We start from the raw sequence: 25,063 nt of genomic DNA on the forward strand, positions 1-25,063 counted from the left end.
CCTACTGCCTAGACAAAAGGACATGTGTACCTCACGGAACGAGACACCCTAGAAACAACTGCCTGGTGTGTGATGTGTCCGGCAACAAGCGTACATGGAAAACTGGATCAGGTATGTGCTCTTCAACACATCAGATGTGTCATTATATATTACTGGATACCGTCATCGCTTTGAAAGGACTAATCCCATACAAAAACAAAATGAAAAATAATCCCATCTGTAGGTATGATAGTAACAGTAACACGTTCCTTTCCATAAGACTTTAAATATTAACTCATTCGCCGCTGACCCTTTATAAAACCATCCACATTTCCTATGTCAAAAACCTGTGTTTATGATGTGCCATCAAACAACATTGGCACAGGCCACAGTGAAAAGTCAGGTGTCGAAATTCTTTTCCAAAACATATGGAAAGGTCATCTGGAAAACAGTCAAAGTTAGCATAGTGGTTCAGAAATTTTGTTTTTGACCAAAGCATTGATTTTGGAAATGGACTTCACATGTCTTCTATAAAATCTTTCGAGAGCTTTCGAAATGTCTTCGTTGTACAAAACATCATCGAATAGCTGTTTGACGCTCTTCAAATTCTCCGTCAAAGAAGTCCCTCATAATATGCATGTACAGTTCTTTACGGTATCACGTTTTTTCTCGTCACAATATGATTGCAATATTGCCGATGTGACGTTATATATATTAACTCACTAACTCACCCCGTCAAAGAAAGTGTTCATCCGTACATAAAAGTTTTCAGTCATTTAATGGCAAGAGAACAAGTTCAGCAATGTCTGTTTCAGAGTCAAGATGCCAGGGTGAGACTGGACAGCTTCTTCTTATCTCTCTAGCTGCGTCTGTCCGGGGAATCGTTCTCCTTACGATCAGTGTCACTGCAGACTGTGCACGCAATCGGAGTAAAAGATAGGGCAACCGACTGTACCATAAGAGCAGATATAGTGGATTAAGATTATATTTTTTCTCAGTTTTTTTTTTCTCCCTTGCCCTGACAATATGTGGACAAATTAACTACATACTGTCTAACTACGTAAAAGTAATTTAAATGGTCTTTTGAAATGCATTCTAATGTTTTGATACAATAATCCTCAGAGTTTGAAATTTATCTCAAAACATTAATATCAAAAGTCACCCATGTCGGATTTTTAGCTTGTAAACTCTTATCACATGTTCAGATTGTTAGCTCACAGGTGTATGTTGAAAACCGTTTTTTGTCTGTTACAGAGATGAACAATTCAGTGGAGAAAGTGTTCACACAGGAATGACCACACCACACCACACTGCTCTGCAACCTGCCTTATGAAATGCCAGTTATGGAAGATACTTTGAAGATACCTTGAAGATATTTGCAAATTGGAATAAATTCATTGTCTCTAAATGTTCTTGCAAACGGTTCGCACTTAATAGTAAAGATTTTGGTTTGGATTGTCAGAATGTATGGTTTATACTGGGCGACAGTGCTCACTCTTCAGTACTGTTCAGTGTCACATCGGAATTTTTCAGCAATACAGGGGACAAAAACCAGTGACAAGTCACCTGCTGATGATAGAGTCGGAATCGTAAATCGAGATTTCTGTGATTCTGAAAAGAGTGGAATATTCCGAATATCAGATTTAATCTACATAACTTTTTAAATGTAATGTCAAGTATCCATATTATATACCTTCTATAGTTTTCTTCTTCTCGCGGTGTATTGCCATTCATACTTTAAACCTACACTGTACCAACAGCAGTTGTGCTTTGATACTAAGAATCAAAGAAGAATGATATATGTTAATAATATGCTCCACTATCATAATAACCTGGTCACTTCTGGTTGTGATATATAAATTGCGCTTTGTATTGAGATTCATTTTCTCACTGATACGCTTTCTAATCAATTGCCTTTCCTATGTGTTTATAGTGTTAAAATGTTCATGCACTTCTTTTATCAGAAGGTCAAGCAAGTTACCAATAAAGTCTTTTCAATTCGTATTCAGGATCCCGTTTTTCTTGTGAACAGATGCTGCTTTGGATATGAACGCGATTAGGGCCTTGATGTTTTAACACTTATATCCCTGCCACCAAAAGCCTCCAGAAATTGGTTGTGGATACATTGGGAAACCAGCTCTCGATGGATTTATGTTACCTCACACATAAATATCGCCTTCTGATTGGCCGAACGCACTTTTCAATGTTTCAGTGGTGAACAATTTCCTTAAATAAGAATAATATAGTCATATCACAATGTCATGTCACATCAAAACTTATCACATCATAAAACTTCACATTACACATATCTTGTCGCATCACATCATGCCTGGATGGACCCATTTCTAAGTAGATGACCTAGGAAAGGCAGTGACTAAACACGGACGCACGCACGCACGCACGCGTACATACATAGACATGGTTACATTGATGTTGTATTTCTCCACTAACTCGGGGGAACCAAATATAAACCTTATGCAGGTAAACTGCACGAAGATCAAATTGCCAAATGCATGTGCAATTTCGCGCATGTCAAAAGCTGCGTTTTGCTGGAAAGTTTCTCTGTTTTCTCTGTTTTTTTTATCATTTATCTTTTCATCTCATGACAATAATCTTTTAACGTTACGAATTTGCTTTACAATACATCAGTACACGTGTGAACAGTACCTTTAAACAATATGGGAGTGGGGAGGCGGTGCAATAACCCAGTGGTTATAGCGTTCGCTTGTCACACCAAAGACCCGGGTTCGATTCCCTTGATGGATACATTGTGTTAAGGCCATTTTATGGTGTCACCAGTCGTGATTTTGCGGGAATATTGTTAAAAGCCGCGTAATACCAAACTCACTCACTCACCTTAAACAATATGAAATATCTTGCAAAATATAATTTGAGCAGCTGCCTGAAGCAAGAGGCTGTATTTACACTAGTGGATCAAAGTCAAAGATATTTATTGTGCTTAAGGCCTCCGGCCCATATACAAGTAATACAGGTATATTATCAGCACATGTTACAGACATTTCGCGAAAGAAATTACAGTTCAGATAAGATATTGCTTCTAAGGATAACAGCATGTTTTACATAGAGGGCAAGATTACGCATTACGTTCTCATTTTTCGAGCATAGAATGGAAACAAAGGCAGTTGTGGGATATTTTAATAGGTATAGGGATATATTTTTTTCTTAAATCTACATAATATGGGCATACGAAAACGAAGTGAATTTCATCTTTTGTGGCCGAGTTACATAATGGACTTATCCTTAACCGTCTCTCTATTGAAAGTCGTCTGCCCTTGCTTACTGATAAGTCTAATAAGCCCAATCGAAAATTGACAAATATGCGTCTGATATTTCTAGATGTCAATACAGATAGATACAGTTCAGGTTGAACCTTTGAAAGTAAGTAATTACAAATGAATTGCTACTACTGCTTTGCTCGGGAATCCGTTTAATAGGTTTATATTACTGTGCGGTTCTGGCAACCATTTCTATCATAGGTAGAACAAAACTAGCAACTAAGATTGTTCGTAGCTCCTCAAACGAGATTAAACTACTGTAAAATGATTGTTGAGAGGGTACGTAAGTCCCAAAGCTTCCAAGTCAATGTAGCTCTACACATATACTGAGTCGGAACTTCACAAAATATAATTTGTAAAAATAATTATGATACATCTATGTAGAGAGACGTTAGCAAAACCCACTCAAACATATCCATTCGTCCTGCAAATGACGTTAGTGACAAATCATGTTTTGCAGTCGATCACGTGATCCCCGCATCGAAGTTTTCTTCATCTGCACGTGTTTCCATTGGCCTCAAGAACTGAAGATACACTTTTAAACCACAGTTCTAACAGAACTATAAATACCACGACCGTCAAATGTGTAACGTGAACGTTTCGTTGGCATGTTGCAAGCGGGAAGATCAGTTACTGTCGTTTTACAAGAGCAATGGGATGCAGCCGTCGTACTGTGTATGGCTTGCGAGGATTCATATGTGTGGGGTACACAGGCATTTACAACCAGGTAAGGTACATACAAAATAGAACTTCTTCCGATTATACCGGTGGTTGAACTGTATGCATCAGTGTTCGTATTCCTAGAGATATGAGGAAGGTTGGTCGGTGCAATATTTCAGTCTCTAAATAATCAAGTCTGGAGCAGACAATCGAGTGACGGACGTTATGAGCATCGATCTGCGCATTTGGGATGACATCCCGTTAGTCGCCTCTTACGACAAATATGGGTTAATGATGATGGTTTCTTTTGAAGATGGTTTGAACACTGTATATTGGTTAATGAATCGATTCAGAAACGTGTAGTCATAACAGACAGACAGACAGACATACAGACAGACAGACAGACAGATAGCCAGACGAGTTTATTAGGTGATTTAGGCATGAGGACCATAATACACACAACTGGCAACAGTAAATACATACTGGGTATTGTTTAATAATGATTTATGTTACATTGATTTATTCCTTACTCGGCGAACTTGTGATATATATTTACTCAATGGTTTTAAAATATGTATATTGTCCGATGACAACAATTTGATGAAGGTTTCCACTGTTGGTGGTTGAGTCAGATGTACTGAAAAGCACACCGATCTTTGTTGGGAATATTTTGGACATATTAATAGAACATGGAGTTCATCTTCTATATAGTCAAAGCCAGCAGCATGACAAAAGAGACAGAGACTTTCGTTATACGGGATGTTTGTATGATGGCCACATTCCACCGCAAGTTACAACACCAAAACTGTGTTATGATTTTACGCTGATTTGGTAGCAACTCACTGGTTCAGTATGGTTCGAAGATCAGAGATGATTTAAATTGTGAATAATAATTTCATTTGGATGAGGAAGATAGTGATACATGCCAGTATTGAGTGAAGCAACCATACAATCTCTGTTTAAACATATCCATGAACGTGAATATACAGCCTGTGTCTTGAGATATAGACAAAAAATACAAATCCATATTGAAATAATACCAGCCTAAAATGAGAAATTTTACTATTTTCATTCAGAGTTTTCATCATGTGATATGCCTGATAAGGAAGTCTATTTCGAGGAAACTGCATCAGTCAGCACCAGTACTTGTCTGCTCTTGAGATACATTGATACTGGACCTCTCCTACACTCTCCAAGAACCATGTTGTTCGTAGTTTTACTGACTTTAAGAAATGAGTTCCAAAACCTGGTATAAACAGTTTCAATAAGTTTACAGTAGCTTGTTCCCTATATTTCAGATCTGTAACAGAGTATTGGTGCAATCATAGAGTCAAATATCTTAAACAGTTCATAACGGTGAATATATCCAAAATGTTTTTGATAAATTGTGGACAGAAAATTGGGCTTTCCTCGTTTGAGACGATAAACAGGTTTTCGCTTTTGTCCATGATAATCTTGGGGTAAATACAATACCTAGGTACCTATACATGTTAACAACCTCAGTTTGTATTCCATTTAAAAATCACTTCTCATAATCCCTGAGAGGACCTCCGTTGCGAAAAAAAAATTATTATTTACCGTCATTCCAGTCTCTGCCCAGAACTTTTCAACAACCTTAATTTTCCTTTGGAGATGCATAGCACTGTCAGATACAGATGAGACATCATCGGCAAATAGGCGAGAGAAAATATCCTGGGCTTGAGACGATATATAGATGCCTCATCCGCCGTCAGTCTCCAGCATTTGTGATAGTTGGTTAATAAAAATAATGAAAATCTGAGCTCTTGAAATACACCTTTGCCATGTGCCAACATTACAGTTGAAAGACGGTAACAATCTAGTATCATTCCTGACACATGCAGGTAATGTCGAACACATCTTGATGATAAATTTAATAAATTTGTTTTGAAGACTAGAAACAACTTCCGGCTCTGAAAAGTGACTATTCAACTGTGATACCACATCAGGATGTCGTTTCTGTCGCTCTTGAGGGCAAAATTCGCAATGATTAGTGGATTACGTTTTCCGTTCCGATGTCGATGGATCCTCGTAATTAGAATATCGTCTCCTCCTGGGATGTCAAGGGTGTCTTGAATAGACTCACGAACGTTCTTCTCCGACGTTTCCCAGGTTTCGTTGCTTTCACATTCCATACCACGAAAAAGCTGATTATTGCGTCTAGACCTGGATTCAGAAGTCTATCTTTCATAACGCGTAGCTCTTCAGTCATCCGTATATTTTCTTCACTCAGCCTATTTATGTCGTCGCGTTGTTGTCTCACCTGGGCCGCCATTTTGTCCACTTTCGTGTCCAGTTGAGTGCGACGCACGTTTGCAGTTCTCACAACAGGCTTAAACCCGATAATAGCGTCCATTATATCATCTGACGAGTATTTGCTGGAGAGTCCCACAGTCCCTGTATCCTGTGAGAGAGTTGACTGCCTCGTGGACATGGGGCCCGGGTTACACTCCACATCAACACTGAGAGTAGGAAACAATGATATCCTTAGACTGAACCTCAGAATCAACGATACATACATTTTTGACACACACAATACACGAGTTGTTTGTTTAGTGCTTCTGGGTTGCGAAAACGAGCCTATTATACTTCTATATTGCTCTAAACTTCTACCCATACCGGGAGCTGACCCGAGCACGACTACACATCACAGTCATAATTACTATGTAGTATGGAGATTGGAGGCTTCAGAGTCCAAGCCCCGTGAAGGTCCCGGGGTAGAATAGGCCTTCAGCAACAGATGCTTGCCATAAAAGGCGACTCAGCTTGTCGTAAGAGGTGACTAACAGGATCGGGTGGTCAGGCTCGCTGACTTGGTTGGCACATGTCATCGGTTCCCAATTGCGCAGATCGATGCTCATGTTGCTGATCACTGGATTGTCTGGTCCAGACTCGATTATTTACAGACCGCCGCCATATAGCTGTAATATTGCTGAGTGCGGCGTAAAACTATACTCACTCACTTACTCACTCACTCACTTCAGAGTCCAAATCCTTCAGATATACAGTTAAATTTTGACGAACACTCGATATAAAGTGTGTACAATCTTAGGGTGTATATTGATGTAGATATATACCCATATGTAGATTGTTTGTGATCAAATTTGATAAAGTTTGCTGGAATGGGGTGAAACAAAGTGGGCTGCTGAGAAACTTCCTATTTTGTAGCTTAATAAAACAAAAATACTGCCAAGGCTTGACGTTGACATTCATGTCTCCCTCAAGATGTCATCTCTTACAAGCTGACTGCAAAGGCTTTGCAAATATATTCGGGTGCTTTCGCAACTCGCATATTTGAGGCGTGGCGGTCGAACTGTCTGAGGCGACACCGCTAGTGATCCAGCGAGATCCCGTGACAACCTAGGCGCTTAACACAGACGCAACTTTAGACATTTGGCTAAAATGGACGAAAGAACACCAAATATTGTCACTTTGAAGCATATATCACGTGAAAGCCGATAAGAAGCTGGATGTGCACTTATACACAGAAATGCATAGCACTAACATAGACGAAATAACACAAAATGGTTTCACTTTCAAGCAAAAAATCACCAGAAAGCAGAAAAGAAGGTGGAGGTACAATTATACACAGAAATGTAGTCAATATCGGATTGTCTGATGGAACACCCCAGGTCTGATGAAGCTATTTGAGTCGTTGGATGTGATTATTTCTTAAGATCAAAGTGGCGTCGGGGCGTTTTTTTTTAACATACAGACCTCCGCCTTCAAAGGAAAATCAGCTCATGTTCTTTGAAGAATTCATATATTCCATATTTTCTTACTAGAGATAGGTGGGTTTTTCATAATGAAAGATGGATGAGGTCTTACATTTTGAAGGAGCAACATCGCACATGAACTGTCTAAATCTATCACAGAACATTTTCTTAAAAACAAAACTGATATAAGCACGTATTAATCTCCCGAGGAATGAGGGTTTGCTGCTCTATGTATGACTATGAACATGAGTCCCAAAGAGCTTCTATCAATAACTGAATTGGACCATTAGCAGAGTAGTTAGTTCCAGCAGCATATCATATTCCTATGGGAGATAACTCACGCCAGGCATTACAGCCCTACAGGGCACATGGTAGAATTACAATTTGCCAGATGCGTACAGCATGTAAGGGGTTTTTAAGTTTCAGTCCGTATTTCTTCTGCTGGCTTAATTAATAATATTAACTACGTATTGTTGTTTGCAATAAATACCCCAAACGTGTAAAACGTCTTTCCAAAATGGATTGTCAACTTTTAGATGTACATCAACATGTGCACCGAGAAGACCTTCTATAAAATGAAAAGTTAACGTGGGTTATGGGTTTTATTTAAATGCCTTCTAAGGCAAGACAGTTTTAATATATTTTTAAGGATCTGTTATCATTCATCCTCAGTTCAACTTCTTCACCTTTCTGCATAAAGTGGTCCTTTCCATTTTACCCTTCGTATCATCCCACATGACGTTATACAAATGCAATTCAAATGATAGATAAATTCTTTTGGGGAGATGGAAGAACAGAAAAAAAAACATGAACTAAGGTTGCTAGTGCTAACGTTTCCAAAAATGCAACTTTCCCTTAATTCCCTTAATACTTTAAGTATAATTGAGTATCACCTCCGTATTGTGCCAATGTATATTCCTCATTATCAAGTTTTATACCACTGACGTCTTTGTATCCCTTACCATGCATATGCCATCACAAGGGATCAATATTTCAATGTCAAAACCGTTAAGGATCTCTTTACAAACGTTGGTTCTCATTTAATTATTGTTTTTTTTAAAAGAAATTGATTTTTTGGTTGAGTTTCGAATGGTGTGTTCTGTAGATAGATTTTAATTATTGGAAGTTTAAATTCGTAACTGCTTGTTAGTGGCTGTATCCTGGAAGGAGGTTGAAGTACCGTACAATTATTGTCCTCCTGACAGGGTACATAAGTCCACAAACATTACAGTAAAGTTAGACTTTCAACTGCTTTTAGTCGTGGCATATGTGTATTTTCAATTTTTAGTTAGATGTGTCTAAATTGCTTACCGCTGAGGGGATGATGTAAATCTAACTAGGGTCCATGCAGGTAGCAAAGGTACTGTAAGTCCCCATGGTCTCTAGTATGGTGATCTACCTTCAGTTGTTGGCAATCTATAGCCTGATTTTATATTGTATTGTCCGAATAGTGATAAAAGTTTTAACTTTCCAGTTTGAACTTTTTCTAGTTTTAATCCCATTTGTGATATTCTAGTTGTTTTACTGTCCGTCGTTGACAGGTTTTTACTATACATTTATTTCATTTCAGTATTAAATGTTCTCGTCACGATATGGGAAAAGAGGAGAGATGACCAGTTTGGAATACACATGAGGAAGCATTTTACATTAATATGTTCATCCATTTAATAATGTTGGCTCCAAAGCCAAATTTTCTGAGAACTTTTAGAATAAAATCTTTTGAGACTGTGTCAAAAGCTTTTTCAAAGTCAATCAAAGTCAGCAGTCCTGATTTATTTATATTTTTCTGTTCATACAGAATGTCATACGTTAATCTGACATTATCTCTCATGCATCTACCACGTATAAATCTGATCAGTATGTATCAGTATGTCAAGTGTCTGTTTCATTCTATTTGATACATAAGAACTACATAATTCTATGCAAGGTATTTAAAAGCGATCTTGGGCGCCACTTTTTCATATATCTTCTGCCTTTATCTTGTTTTGGAATACAGGTAATTACTCCTCTATTAATACTGAGTGGTAGTTGGTGTTTCTGAAACACTTCATGAACGTATCTAAAGACCAAAAGTTTAAGATCTTGCCAAAATCATTTAAAACACTCAACTGGGAAACCATCCAGCCCTGGGCTTTTAATATTCATCATAGCCTTTACTGTTTCAGATAGCACCTCAATTTCTGTTGGTTTACCTAAATTATAAGCAAAAGTGCTGTTAATAGAAGGAGTGTTAATAGTGTCTATAATTTGTGTTTCACAAATGCTGAAATCAGAAAACAGTTTATGATAAAATTTCTCTTGTTCATTTATAATAGCCCTACCATCATACCCCCTTTTCATTACATATATAACGAATTACTAGTATAATTTATTTTTTCAAGAGGAGGCAAATATTTAATTGGTTTCTTACACTCTTCGTACCATTGGATTCTTCTTATTTGTCTACCCTTTTCTTCTTCCTTTTTCAAGTTCTATTGTATCTTTAGATAATTTTGCTGACATTTCTTCATTGTCAGATTGGAAGTTTCATTTTCTTATATTTGAATATGTTTTTTAAGCGTTTGTTTTCTTCGGTTTCCTTTATTTTCATACAAGATGGAAGTGAGATGGATTTACCTCTTACACAGCAAAAATAACCTGGTTTCCGGAACACTGAAACCGAGAGGAAACGTCATGGAAACCAACATTTCCAGTTGGTTTCCAGGGAGTTTCCTATAGTTTCATTGTGGTTTCCATGCAACTGAAACTGCACCATTTCAGGATGGTTTCCAGTTCGTTTCATTACCCACTCCTCCAAGCGGGATCCAGTTGGTTTCCATGTATGAGTTTATTGTAGGTTTCAACCTGGTTTCCATGTATGAGTTTATTGTAGGTTTCAACCTGGTTTCCAGGTATGAGTTTATTGCAGGTTTCAACCTGGTTTCCATGTATGAGTTTATTGTAGGTTTCAACCTGGTTTCCATGTATGAGTTTATTGTAGGTTTCAACCTGGTTTCCAGGTATGAGTTTATTGCAGGTTTCAACCTGGTTTCCATGTATGAGTTTATTGTAGGTTTCAACCTGGTTTCCGTGTTGTAGTTTCCAACCTAGTTTAATACCTAGTTTCCATGTCCTGAAACTTGCTCGTGTCGGCCCTTTACCCGGTCCTCCGGAAACGATGTTGTTTCATGTCTCACATGTAGTAAATCAGGTATTTTATACAATTGCATAATGGTAAAAGGCTTCAGGATGACAAACAACAGAATAAAACATAAATTCATTAAAAGTTTATTTATATTCAACAATATGTTTGTAAACAAATAATATGGGGACTATTCAAGTTAGTAAATGAAATAAAAGCAAGGGAATAATTAGCAGAGAGTACAGAATATGTTTCTTAAACACACTGTAGACCAGCCCATATCACTTGGCTTCCTAGTTTGAAAAATGTTAGCTCTTTCCCCAAGAGAGGAAGAACTGTGTGCTTCTTCTCCTCCGGCCAGTCAATCGTTTCACAGCCTTCCTCCTTTCCAGCTTCTGAAATTTAGAAAACAAACTATCAGTACAAACAAGCATTCGTCTACGATATCCATGGCTAGAGAAAAGAAAACGGTCAAACACTGCGTGAGGTGAAATACATTGAACCCCATGTCCGATAAGCGAAGAGATCAAAAAGTATAAACTGAGCATTTGACATCAAAAGTTTCAATCGCAGAACAGCTTATTGTTATATGATAGAGTGCAGAGACATGAAGATATTCGCCTTTGAAAGCCATAATTTATTTTCTGAATGTTACTTACAATGCACATTATGAGTATAGAACTACGATTTATCCGTTATTGTGAAAAGACATGTTTACTTAACCAATAATGTGGAGTCATTCAGGCAGACAAGCTATGAATATGGGGTCACAAGCATACGCTGCAGCATAATGTGCTGCATAACATTTAAAACTTTTTAAGCTGTATTTTTCAAAGGATAAATTGCACTTTTTAAACAAAGAATCCAAATTAACTTGATATTTTAAAGGTTTCCTTAAAATGTTTAATCTCTGCAAGATGTAAAATGACTAGAATACGTTTACTTACTCTGAACTTTTTGCCTTTCTTTGCGTACAAGCCGTGGGCCTCCGCTTTCCCCACACCTTCTTGAGTGATCCATCTTGTTCATCCAAACCCATCAAAAAGCTTCTGAAAGGAGACATGTGCATGATGCATAACTATAAGTGAAACATGTTTCCAGTTGGAGGTTACAAGAATAGTGACATGCGCCATGCATTCTTACTGATTCCTAAGATTTACATTATTTGGTTATGTTGTATGTACATTATGTACTGGACGGTTCAGGTTATACATACCTTTTGTAAGTCAAAATGAGTTGGCCCTGGCTGCCTTCTTCAGTTTTTCCAACACTGCCCTCCATTATGTTGGAAACGTAGAAATGCATCGATTAAAAATAGTCAGGAACTTGTCATATTGCACTCTCGAATAAAAAGAATAAATATTTGCAAAGTGTAGAATATGCTAGATGAAAATAATCCAGGTCAGCAAATTCATATACTATTTTGGGTTGGCAATCCATCATTGTATACCCATATATTCTTTATATCAAAAACTCTTCGTAACCTTTTCTGTGGGACTAACACAATCCACATTTCTTCATTCAGAGTTCGTTAAATCTTGATATGATAAGCATAACACTACTTACAACAGATGGCAAATCTAAATTATCTCATAAATCAATAATATAAAAATATTCAATATTAGTTTGAAAACATTGTGAAATTTCAATTTTGAAATTTCACTCAAACAATGCACCAAATCTGGTCAGAGAATCCCTAACCTATAAATGCAAAATGACACACTATCCCCGACTACATTGTTTTCAAACGTGCAAATATCAAAAGCAATATGAAAAGGATTTCTTAAATAAATATTCGCATTTATAAATACGTTTGAAGTTATTTTGAGTCGTAACAAGCACATAAGCAATAATATACTAGAGATATTTGTGATATATTTTTTTCTTGCAAAGATGATTTTTCATTCATTAACACATTGAACCATTTTAATCGTGTGTGAGCTGATCCAAATCACAGAGTTTTTGAATTAACCGAGTGCTGAGTGAAGGAAGCCATACATCTCTCTTGCTAAGAATTCGACACGCCTTTGTTTACCGAGGTCCATCAAGTCTAAAATTTCATATGTATTGTAGTAGTTACTTATTTACGTTAAACATTACGAATAACATGTGCTATTGCTTATTTCAAGAAAATAACACTGTACCTGACCAGATCGTGGAATGTTCCTTTTCTCCCGCTGCGATCGACGACTGCTGCTGTTCTCAATTTTTCAAGTATCCGAATCTCCAAAGCGTCTATTGTAAATCTCATTGCCAGTCTCTTGAATCAGATAACACGGGCAAACGTAGGAATACTGCACTGTGTTGACTTCCTTGTCGTCGTTACTGGACATACCGGGTGAGAACTGCTTTCAAAATAGTCGTCTCAAAACAACTTGGGATCAAGTGACAAAATGGCGGCAACCGTGCGTAGGGGCATTGTGGGTAAAAAGAAATACCTGATCCTTTTTCGTTTGGCAGGCACGAAATCCTTCTCTGACCCAATTTGGATGTGATTTTAAGACAAAGACTGAAAACCACCACTTCAGTACATAAAACTGTTGCTTTTATAAAATGTCACGATTTTCGCGTGCCCATGGATTACCGGTTCATTACTTCCGGTTTTGTCTGTCAACACCTGACTCAGGTAAGTTCTATTGTTTTTACAGCTTAGCTAATTTTGATAATAGGAGCCTGTTAAGTGGGGACTGCCCCAATGAAGCCGACACACGAACCCCGACACACTAATGACCTGACACTGATTAGTTGTCAAGTATTTGAACTCAGTGTCAAAGTATGCCAACTATAAATGCTTTTAACGCAACACTTTACGCACTGCCTCAGTTTATTGTATAATTCACGTATATTCTGCATAAATAGCATCATGTAAGTACCGAACTGACAATTGTTTTAATGACTTATACTAATCTTCCTAAATGCTTATACTCTTTCACATTCCCAGGAGTTGGCAGTCTATAGCCTGTTTTTTATATATTGCATCATTTACCTTTTAATTATATCTGAACTATTGCTATTGCTAAAGTGGCTTTAATTTTATTTATTTTTATACAATATATTTACCGAAAGGAATACAAGCCCGTACACAACTCAATGATCCAATAAGTTATAATTAATATATAATAAAAGTTTGAGCAATGTTTCTATGCAGAGTCAACTCACCTTTTATTCTTGTATATAGATATCACTGTTTTATTATTTCTTTTCAGATAAAGAAAGCGTATGATTCTCAATTTGACAAAGCAGACAACCGAAACCTGGACTTGCCCCATTCATCCCAATCTAGAGAAACAGAACTAAATGTGCCTCGCGCACATAGCTGGGCAAAGGCCATTTATAGCCATTCGTCCTTTCACCATTTGCATGTTAAGTACGGTTATTGTGAAGTTTGTGTACATGGTAGTTGGAATATGATGCTTCATTACATTACAAGAATGTGAAGGAAAAAAAGTGTATAGTTTGTTCTTGTATCATCAGTTTGAAGCCACATTTAATATTGTGATATCCAAAGAATGATGCGTCAACAATTTACTTTTGTTGTGTTGTTCATCTAAGCAATGATACGAATCTACTATTCCTTCCCCAGGCACATTCAGATTGAATTATAACACCTCGTGAAAGCTAAGTCAGGAATGGAAACCAACACATGACCATAGCTTCGTGTCAGTTTCCATCACTGGAGCTTAGAGTATCCATTATGGATTCTATTTGGAAACTAGGTCACCCAGTTTTAACTGAATGGATACCAACTGAATGTCAGGATGGTAAACAATTACACATTTTATGTTACTTAGTTCAAAACAGCAATGGAAACCAACATGAAACTACATTTTCTACAGTTATGTTGGTTTCCATTTAGTGAGATCTGAGAGTTGCAAATTCCAGGTATGGAAACCAACAAGAAACCCCCGAACTTAGTTTCATTTTGGTTTCCATTTACAGGAATACCAAAATCACATTTCCAAAATGGAATCTAGTTGGAAACTCAGTTAATGAGTTTCAGGGAATGGAAACCAACTGGATTCCGCAATTACCCACATTACGGATGGTTTCCAGGTTTCTGGAAACCAAGTCATTTTTGTAATGTTACCTTCATGAGGAAAGCCTCCAAACAAAAGCAGCAGAGATGCTTAAGTTAAGATTGAGGTCACTATCTTTTGTATCAATATTTTGTAAAGCTTATTGTTCTTTAGTTTCTTCTAATTCTTTTCACTAGTTTGTTGTAAAGAGAAGAATTCAATTTCCAGTACCCCTTCCCTTCTCTTTAATATGAATATTAGAAAATCATAAACATATAGCAGAGCGATCTGATTTATATCCAGGTATTATGGATGAGTCAGTAATTACATTTGAAATATCTTTGCATATTTGACAAAAGGCTAATCTTGCTGTTGTCTAGGGTTTTTTCCACCAAGTGATTTTTTTCAATATCAGGGTTTCTCCAAACATTTATCACATTGTTTGCTTCAATATTTTCTAGGACAGTTTGCCTAGCTTTTGGGTTATTTATGTTTCTGTAGTTTTCAGGATCGGTGTCAGGATTTAAAACAAGTCTCCAGTCTCTCCAAACAATTATAGGCCCATCATCATGGCCATTTAGATTATACGATAATTTGGTGTAAAGTCGTGGATCATCTTGATTGGGTTAGTCTTGTTCCTTCAATAGTAATATCGGCTATGATAAAAACACCATTTGGATCAGTTATACATACTTATATCTAATTCCGTACTGTTATTAAATAGAATAGAAGGGTACGGACTAATGATACTTTTTAACCCTCATTCGTTTCTCATCATGTTTTCCTCTTCATTTTTATATGTATATCTTGAATGCACATGGTATAGATTTTTTTACGCCATAGATTTATTACTGTTTTAAGTTTGCTTTTGAGAGCTAGCCCTCGACAGTTAGCAGAGATTATTTTGACTTGATTAGACATTGTGGGATATCAGTCGATAAGACAAGGTCCTTGACTTTCATCAACATGAGTGATATATATGGCCATGATTACACCCACTGAAGAGAGATATTGTTCAATATATTTGGAATTGAATAATAACAATAATAACCAATACTGAAATAATGGTGCCATTCTTCCAATACCCTCCACCCATAGTTATGAAAGTGTGATATGTATACCAATATGAGATGTTACATAATGCATTGTGTAGTACAGCAGTGTTGTCTCAGATTTAAAACACGTAGTAAAGGGAGGTAACTTATATACGACTAAAGCTACTCAATTTGCACATTACTGGCAGTCAGTTTCAAGCTTTTGTAACCAACAAAAGACATTTCAACAGCAGACTATACAAGTAATAGACGTTGATTAAAAAAATAAGGAACACACGCTGTGGGCAGACACGATCCGCCACACATTAAACTTATTCAGCGAGTTGTTGAAATAAAACTGTCATTACTAGGATCCTCTTTGTCAAATAGCATCAAAGCTATAACACTGAGTTACGAGTCTGTGGTTCGTTGGACATACGGTAATGATTTTGAGGATGATCCAAACATTGATGTTTATCTCTCGAAAATTATAACATTACTAGTCGGATACGAGAGGTTATGAATAAAACACGTACCCGCTGTCAACTCCACACATACTTGTTGTCAACTACAATAGCAAACCATAACAAAGGGAAGTAACTCGAGAGAATCGAGAACAAGGTATATATAGGACCCTTAAAACACTAATAATCACTTGACGCTTTGGGGGTTTGTCTTCAAGTTTATTATAATTATCAAGTTCACATTCCGAAAGTAATAGTCCAGCTTTGAGATAATGAATACTCCTATGCCAGTAAAATCCAAGGCAAAGTGAATACACACACACTAACACATGAAGGGTTGCGAGCTGATCATATAACACGGAAGTACACCGTTTTGTAATTTAACCCTCTGGATGACAGAGGCGGGGCTATGTGATAACGATAATGATATGGGGCGATATCCCGACTTTAATAATAGTTACCATGCACAGAATCGAAACGTGGCGGTGCAGCGTTGAGGTATTCACTACCACTGTGCCAGTAAAATCCAAAGCAAAATGAGTAGACAAGACAAGACAATCGTCTATTGTATTTTAGGCCACTTTGAGTAACTAGTAACTTTGAGGCATAGCTAGCCCTCCAGACTAGTATAATTTGAAAACTGTTTTGCATGCTGTCTGAACGTTATCCACTGGTTTTCATATTCCTCATGACGTTGATCGGCATGAACGCCAACGGCTTTTATTGTCATTAGTTTACTGACATATTCTGGCCAATCAGCATATAGCCCATGTCGATTGAGAGGGCCTCATATTTGCCTATCCACAACGAGATGTCTGTGAGAACAGTCTACCGAAACTTGATTCTCGTTACACGTTCATATCTTATATCAATGTACTCGTACAGATAAAAACGGGTTAGAACTGATCTTCAAAAACTGTTACTTCAAGAGTCGACTAACGGGATCGGGTTATCAGACTCGCTGACTTGGTTGACACACGTCATCGTATCTCAGCTGCTTAGATCGATGTTCATAGTGTCGATCACTGCATTGTTTAGTCTAAACTCTAAACTCAACTGCCGCTCCATACCAGTGGTAGTGTTGTGTGCGGCGTGAAACTATTCTCACTCAATCATTTATATTAACGAATGGGAATGTTCAAACTAACCCTAACCCTAACACGCATAATTATTATATGAATGAATGGCAATACAGTACTAAAGGTCTTTAATGTTGCGATATTTGTTTCCAAGGTTACACATCAGTTTCCGCAGTGTAGTTAATGTAACCTCATACAATCAAATACAAAGATGACGTGATTACATTTTACTAAAGTATTGGCGGAAATAGAAAAACTGGGTTTTTCATACTTGTATCAACAATTTATGAAGAGAATATGCGCAAGTGTGTTCAACTAAGTTCGGCCTAACTACATTGCCAGTGGTAGTGGCCTAACTGCAGTGTCAGAGGTAGTGGCCTAACTACAGTGTCAGTGGTAGTGGCCTAACTACAGTGTCAGTGGTAGTGAGGTAGGAAACGTAGAAAGAGGACTTGGGAGAGATAATTTCTGAAATGGGCAATCAGGTTTATTTGGAACAGACCATGACTTTATCCAAATACGTGAGCGACGATATTGTATTACAAAGGACATTCTATAAATGTCCATTTACCATTAAACTAAGCTCCATTTTAAACGATAGCTGATGTAAAGAATAACAACTTTAACACTGAAACTGTCAAGGATGTAGCTAACAAAGTGTCTCACTATCACTAAAAAAATGAAACAAATAGGACGGGACGACTCAAACGTTGTGTCAGGAGGGTGTCACAAACGGTGGTTGGTGTCGGGCCGGGGGATAGACATATCAGCCAAGATAAGATCGTTCTTTAAGGGAATTAAACTTCGGAAGCAAACGGCATGTCGTAACAATTCACAGATCATATCCAGTCCTGTCGATCACCACAGTTACAGCCCAAACATCTGTTTGTTTGCTGAAGCTCACTGTAAATTGTAATCATATAAAACTCCAACAGTATGAAGGAAGCTCCATGAATACACTTGTATGCAAAATTAAACATGTATTCGCGCGATATCACAAATAGGCGAATTTCATATGCTTTGCATGTCACGTTTCTGTGGGAAACCTATCTTGTAAACAATACACCACGATGGTTGAATTGTTGTGTGTTACAACTGAGCAGGTAGACTTCCTCTTCTGTCAACAAAGCGGAGTGAACAGTTATTCAGCACTTGACTTAGACTTTGAACCCCCTTCATGTATACGTAAGCATGCTCCTCAATTGCGATATGGATTTCAACGCTCGAGCCGTCCATTTCTTGTTGCACGTGCGTTTCCTGCACTGCCAAGGTTATATGCGCACGTGGTTTGGGGAAGAGAAACCATTGTGCAAGATGAATTCAGATGATGAGCTTTGTCAGGCCGCGCAAGAGTGAGTGAGTGAGTGAGTCACATCGGCAGTATTGCAGCCATGTTGTGACGAGAGCATTCTTAAAAATGGAATCTATGCATATGATAAAAACCTGTCGACGAAGGACAGTAAAACAACTAGAATATCACAATGAGAAATAAAACTAGCGTGAAAAGTTAAAACTAATATCCCTATTCAGACAACACAATATAAAAACAGGCTATATAGATCACCAACAACTGAAAGTAGATCACCATACTAGGGGCTATGGGGACTTACAGTACTTCTGCTACCTGCATTGTCCCTAGCTGGATTTACACCATCCTCTCAGCTGCTGGTGACTGTATGCAAGATTAGCATTAACATTACAGTAAAGTTAGACTTTCAACTGCTTTTAGTCGTGGCATATGTGTATTTTCAATTTTTAGTTAGATGTGTCTAAATTGCTTACCGCTGAGGGGATGATGTAAATCTAACTAGGGTCCATGCAGGTAGCAAAGGTACTGTAAGTCCCCATGGACTCTAGTATGGTGATCTACCTTCAGTTGTTGGCAATCTATAGCCTGATTTTATATTGTATTGTCCGAATAGTGATAAAAGTTTTAACTTTCCAGTTTGAACTTTTTCTAGTTTTAATCCCATTTGTGATATTCTAGTTGTTTTACTGTCCGTCGTTGACAGGTTTTTACTATACATTTATTTCATTTCAGTATTAAATGTTCTCGTCACGATATGGGAAAAGAGGAGAGATGACCAGTTTGGAATACACATGAGGAAGCATTTTACATTAATATGTTCATCCATTTAATAATGTTGGCTCCAAAGCCAAATTTTCTGAGAACTTTTAGAATAAAATCTTTTGAGACTGTGTCAAAAGCTTTTTCAAAGTCAATCAAAGTCAGCAGTCCTGATTTATTTATATTTTTCTGTTCATACAGAATGTCATACGTTAATCTGACATTATCTCTCATGCATCTACCACGTATAAATCTGATCAGTATGTATCAGTATGTCAAGTGTCTGTTTCATTCTATTTGATACATAAGAACTACATAATTCTATGCAAGGTATTTAAAAGCGATCTTGGGCGCCACTTTTTCATATATCTTCTGCCTTTATCTTGTTTTGGAATACAGGTAATTACTCCTCTATTAATACTGAGTGGTAGTTGGTGTTTCTGAAACACTTCATGAACGTATCTAAAGACCAAAAGTTTAAGATCTTGCCAAAATCATTTAAAACACTCAACTGGGAAACCATCCAGCCCTGGGCTTTTAATATTCATCATAGCCTTTACTGTTTCAGATAGCACCTCAATTTCTGTTGGTTTACCTAAATTATAAGCAAAAGTGCTGTTAATAGAAGGAGTGTTAATAGTGTCTATAATTTGTGTTTCACAAATGCTGAAATCAGAAAACAGTTTATGATAAAATTTCTCTTGTTCATTTATAATAGCCCTACCATCATACCCCCTTTTCATTACATATATAACGAATTACTAGTATAATTTATTTTTTCAAGAGGAGGCAAATATTTAATTGGTTTCTTACACTCTTCGTACCATTGGATTCTTCTTATTTGTCTACCCTTTTCTTCTTCTTCCTTTTTCAAGTTCTATTGTATCTTTAGATAATTTTGCTGACATTTCTTCATTGTCAGATTGGAAGTTTCATTTTCTTATATTTGAATATGTTTTTTAAGCGTTTGTTTTCTTCGGTTTCCTTTATTTTCATACAAGATGGAAGTGAGATGGATTTACCTCTTATAATTACCTTCATGAGGAAAGCCTCCAAACAAAAGCAGCAGAGATGCTTAAGTTAAGATTGAGGTCACTATCTTTTGTATCAATATTTTGTAAAGCTTATTGTTCTTTAGTTTCTTCTAATTCTTTTCACTAGTTTGTTGTAAAGAGAAGAATTCAATTTCCAGTACCCCTTCCCTTCTCTTTAATATGAATATTAGAAAATCATAAACATATAGCAGAGCGATCTGATTTATATCCAGGTATTATGGATGAGTCAGTAATTACATTTGAAATATCTTTGCATATTTGACAAAAGGCTAATCTTGCTGTTGTCTAGGGTTTTTTCCACCAAGTAATTTTTTTCAATATCAGGGTTTCTCCAAACATTTATCACATTGTTTGCTTCAATATTTTCTAGGACAGTTTGCCTAGCTTTTGGGTTATTTATGTTTCTGTAGTTTTCAGGATCGGTGTCAGGATTTAAAACAAGTCTCCAGTCTCTCCAAACAATTATAGGCCCATCATCATGGCCATTTAGATTATACGATAATTTGGTGTAAAGTCGTGGATCATCTTGATTGGGTTAGTCTTGTTCCTTCAATAGTAATATCGGCTATGATAAAAACACCATTTGGATCAGTTATACATACTTATATCTAATTCCGTACTGTTATTAAATAGAATAGAAGGGTACGGACTAATGATACTTTTTAACCCTCATTCGTTTCTCATCATGTTTTCCTCTTCATTTTTATATGTATATCTTGAATGCACATGGTATAGATTTTTTTACGCCATAGATTTATTACTGTTTTAAGTTTGCTTTTGAGAGCTAGCCCTCGACAGTAAGCAGAGATTATTTTGACTTGATTAGACATTGTGGGATATCAGTCGATAAGACAAGGTCCTTGACTTTCATCGACATGAGTGATATATATGGCCACGATTACACCCACTGAAGAGAGATATTGTTCAATATATTTGGAATTGAATAATAACAATAATAACCAATACTGAAATAATGGTGCTATTCTTCCAATACCCTCCACCCATAGTTATGAAAGTGTGATATGTATACCAATATGAGATGTTACATAATGCATTGTGTAGTACAGCAGTGTTGTCTCAGATTTAAAACACATAGTAAAGGGAGGTAACTTATATACGACTACAGCTACTCAATTTGCACATTACTGGCAGTCAGTTTCAAGCTTTTGTAACCAACAAAGACATTTCAATAGCAGACTATACAAGTAATAGACGTTGATTAAAAAAATAAGGAACACACGCTGTGGGCAGACACGATCCGCCACACATTAAACTTATTCAGCGAGTTGTTGAAATAAAACTGTCATTACTAGGATCCTCTTTGTCAAATAGCATCAAAGCTATAGTGAGTGAGTGAGTTAGTATTTAACGTCACATCGGCAGTATTGCAGCCATATCGTGACGAGAACGATTAATTATGAAAATACAAATGAATTACTAGCACGGACATTGTAAAACCCTGTCAACGAAGGACAGTAAAACTGACTAGAATATCACAGAAAAGAATATAAAACTAGTGAATAGACCTAAAACAATGTATCTATAGAGGACAGTACAATATAAAAATGAGCTATAGGTTGCCAACAACTGAAGGTAGATCACCATACTAAGGACCATGGGAACTTACAGTACATTTGCTTCCTGCATGGACCCTAGTTTACATCATCCCTTCAGCTGTTAGCAATTTAGACAAATCTAGCCATAAAGTAAAAACACACTTATTCTACGATTAAAAAGCTGGAAAACTGAAATGTACGTCAAATGTTTTTGGACTTACGTAGCCTCTCAGGAGGACAATTATTTTACGGTACTTCAACCCCCTTTGAGGGTACAGCCACTAACGATTTGAGTTACCAATTTAATCTTCCAATTTTAAAATATTTATCTATTTACAGTTCGGTTAACAAATTTAATTCCTTTAAAAATGCAATGATTAAATGAGGACTAACACTGTTGAAAAGATCCTTCATAGTATGTGAATTAAAATACTGATCCCTTGTGATGGAATACTCAACACAGTCAAGCAAGATATGCCTGACTGTGATTCTTTCATCACAAGGGATGCAGAACGGAGGATCCTCACCTTTCAAAAGGTATTCATGTGTATATCTGGTGTGGCCAATACGACATCGCCGCATGATGACCTCTTCAAATCTGGACTGACAACCCAAGTAGGTGTAACCAATATAGGGTTTTATTGCATGTAATTTATTTATGCCCACTTGGGTGTCCCACTTCTTCTGCATCAGATCACGGATGTAAGTTTTAATGCTGGCTTTATAATCAGAGTATGGAACAAGATCGGCCATTGCGTTACCGGAAATACCTACGTGGCTGGGTAACCAACAAAAGACGATGTCGTATTGGCCAGTGGCAAGATTATTATACAATTCAATAATTTCTATTAAAAGTGGATGTTTACAAGAGATATTTTTAATAGCCTGGAGGCAAGAAAGAGAGTCGGAATAGATTATATATTGTTTACGTTTAGGGTGTCTTTGAATATATTTAAGAGCTGTTAATATGGCGTTAGCTTCTGCTGTAAAAATAGAACTTTCATCTGGTAATCGAGAAGATATTGTTCTGGATCCAATGACAGTGGCACAAGCAACTGCGCCACCGTCCTTGGACCCATCTGTAAATAAGGATTTATAATTGCTATATTTATGTTTCAGTTGATTATATTCTTGTTTATACTGTAATTCATTCGTTTCTGATTTTTTAAAAGTCGTTAATGTTAGGTCAACTTGTGGCCTAACCAACTACCAAGGAGGAGAAGAAAGAAGACGGGAAGGAGCTATGTTTTCCAGCTCAATGCTGGCAGCAGAAATAAGTGGTTTTATTCTTAAACCAAGAGGCGGAACAAGAGAAGATTTCTTTTTGTAAAAATCCTCATACAGGGGATTGAAAACACAGTTATATGCAGGGTTGGACTCATTTGAATATAGTTTTGTTACATACTGTAAAGCTAATTTGATACGTCGCTGCTCAAGAGATGGTTCGTCAGCCTCGACATACAGGCTGTCAACAAGTGAAGTTCTGAAGGAGCCAAGACAAAGTCTTAGACCTTGATGATGGACTGAATCTAATAGTTTTAAGTTGCTTTTGCAGGCTCCACCATAGACAATGGAGCCATAATCGAGTTTCGAACGCACGAGAGATCGATATAGATGGAGAAGGGTAGCTTGATCCCCTCCCCATTTTGAATTTGAAACCACTTTCAAAAAGTCAAGTGCCTTCAGGCATTTAGTTTTAAGTGATTTAATATGTGGTAGAAACGTTAAGCGTGAGTCAAAAATGAGACCCGAGAACTTAGCTTCCTTCACAACTTTGATGGGAGTGCCATCTAGAGAGAGTTCAGGGTCCTTATGTGGCTTATATTTTCTGCAAAAATGTATACAATGAGTTTTGGATTTAGAAAATTTAAAGCCGTTTTAAAGACACCATTTATTTATTTTGTTTAAACACAGCTGCAGTTGCCGTTCAATAGTATGCATGTTTTTACCACGACAAGAAATATTAAAATCATCCACAAATAACGATCCATCAATTGAATCGTTTAAAACTTTGGATAAACTATTTATCTCTATACTAAAAAGTGTGACTGACAAAATACTGCCTTGTGGAACACCCTGATCCTGATTGTAATGATCAGACAGGGTAGAACCCACACGGACCTGGAACTGTCTGTTATTTAAAAACTTGGCTATAAATTCAGGCAAACGATCTCGCAAACCGAAGCCATGTACATCTCGTAAAATGCCATATATCCAAGTTGTGTCATATGCTTTTTCAAGATCAAAAAAGATAGACACAGCGTGCTGTTTGTTAATTAATGCGTTATTTACTAATGATTCCAAACGAACTAAGTGATCGACTGTACTTCTGTTTTTCCGGAAACCACATTGTATATCTGTGATAAGGTTATTAGTTTCCAAGTACCAAACAAGTTGATTATTTATCATGCGTTCCATGGTCTTGCAAACACAGCTTGTCAATGAAATCGGACGATAATTGGACGGATCCGTATGATCACGTGCAGGTTTAGGTATGGGTACCACTATTGCATCACGCCATGAAGAAGGAAATTTCCCGGAAGTCCAAATATCATCAAATATATACAAGAGCGTCTCTAAACAGGATTCTGGTAAGTGCTTCAGAAGTTGATAATGTATGTTATCAGCTCCTGTAGCAGTGTCGTGAGCTTGATCAAGAGCAGTATGGAGTTCATGAATAGAAAATGTTTCATTATAATCTTCCCCATTATCAGAATTGAAATTAATACTTTTCTTTTCTTGTTGTTTTTGATACTGCTGGAATTTAGGTAAATAGTTGGAAGAGGAAGAGTGTTTAGCAAGGGTTTCACCCAGTTTATTTGCAATATCAGATTTATCCGTAAGTAACTGATCTCCATGTTTAATGTGATGGACAGTAGATTTAGTACCTTTACCTTTAATTTTCTGCACCATGTTCCATACCTTGGACATGGGTGTCCGAGAATTTATTTTGGATACATAATTTTGCCACGATTGGCGCTTGTTCTGTTTAAAAGTACGC

General features: G+C 37.0%; 1 long non-coding RNA gene across 1 annotated transcript; it reads left to right on the forward strand.

The window, feature by feature from the left end:
* Positions 1–30: 30 nt before the first annotated feature.
* On the forward strand, positions 31–1,983 carry LOC137298226 (uncharacterized). The gene is made up of 3 exons (XR_010957728.1): positions 31–111; positions 795–809; positions 1,234–1,983. It is a non-coding gene; the product is annotated as an uncharacterized lncRNA (long non-coding RNA).
* Positions 1,984–25,063: the final 23,080 nt, after the last annotated feature.

Source organism: Haliotis asinina, chromosome 1, assembly GCF_037392515.1.
Source record: "Haliotis asinina isolate JCU_RB_2024 chromosome 1, JCU_Hal_asi_v2, whole genome shotgun sequence".
Classification (NCBI taxonomy): domain Eukaryota; kingdom Metazoa; phylum Mollusca; class Gastropoda; order Lepetellida; family Haliotidae; genus Haliotis; species Haliotis asinina.